Raw genomic sequence first — 222 nt, forward strand, 5'->3', positions numbered from 1 at the left:
GTTGGAGAATTTCCATTTGTGTGGATTAGCCGTTGTTATTGCGTTTCTTAGTCGTAATCTAATTACAGTAACACACTGCATTGGAGTTGCAAATTAGATTCCAGGGAAAGGTTACGTCTAACCTCTAATTGATTTTCACCTTATACAGTATTATATTTTTTCCCTTTACCTTTACACAGTAACATCCTCTCCTCATGCGCCCATTCATTACTTATACCAGAA

Source organism: Penaeus monodon, chromosome 30 (genome assembly GCF_015228065.2).
Source record: "Penaeus monodon isolate SGIC_2016 chromosome 30, NSTDA_Pmon_1, whole genome shotgun sequence".
In the NCBI taxonomy this organism is placed as follows: domain Eukaryota; kingdom Metazoa; phylum Arthropoda; class Malacostraca; order Decapoda; family Penaeidae; genus Penaeus; species Penaeus monodon.